General features: G+C 72.3%; 1 protein-coding gene across 5 annotated transcripts in view; it reads left to right on the forward strand.

Annotated features, from left to right (window-relative positions):
• ADAD1 (adenosine deaminase domain containing 1) overlaps nt 1-328 on the forward strand; it is a 155110-nt gene that overhangs the window by 2403 nt on the left and 152379 nt on the right. The gene's annotated exons all lie outside the window — the stretch shown is intronic.

Genomic DNA, 328 nt, shown 5'->3' on the forward strand with positions numbered 1-328 from the left:
TCCACGGCGACATTTTCGGGCCGGTCCTCGTGCTGAGAGAACCACGACGACATTTCCGGTCCCTCGAACGCACGCGCGCTGATGCCGGCGCGGAGCACGCTGGGTATCGCGCAGGCGCAGGCGCGCGCGGGCCTGCCACGGAGACGGTTGGTGATTGAATAAGGCTGGGCGCGGGGGCGCCGGCCCGGTCCCGCAGGGGCAGCGCGAGGCCGCGTTTGAAAGACGCGGCTCTGACCGCGTGGCTCTCACAGAGCGGAGCCGTCTGAAGCGGGAGGTTGAGGCCGAGAGGAGGAAGCAACGGCGGGGGGGGGGGGGCGGGCGGGGGGGG

Source organism: Tupaia chinensis, unplaced genomic scaffold, assembly GCF_000334495.1.
Source record: "Tupaia chinensis unplaced genomic scaffold, TupChi_1.0 Scaffold000362_1, whole genome shotgun sequence".
Lineage (NCBI taxonomy): Eukaryota > Metazoa > Chordata > Mammalia > Scandentia > Tupaiidae > Tupaia > Tupaia belangeri.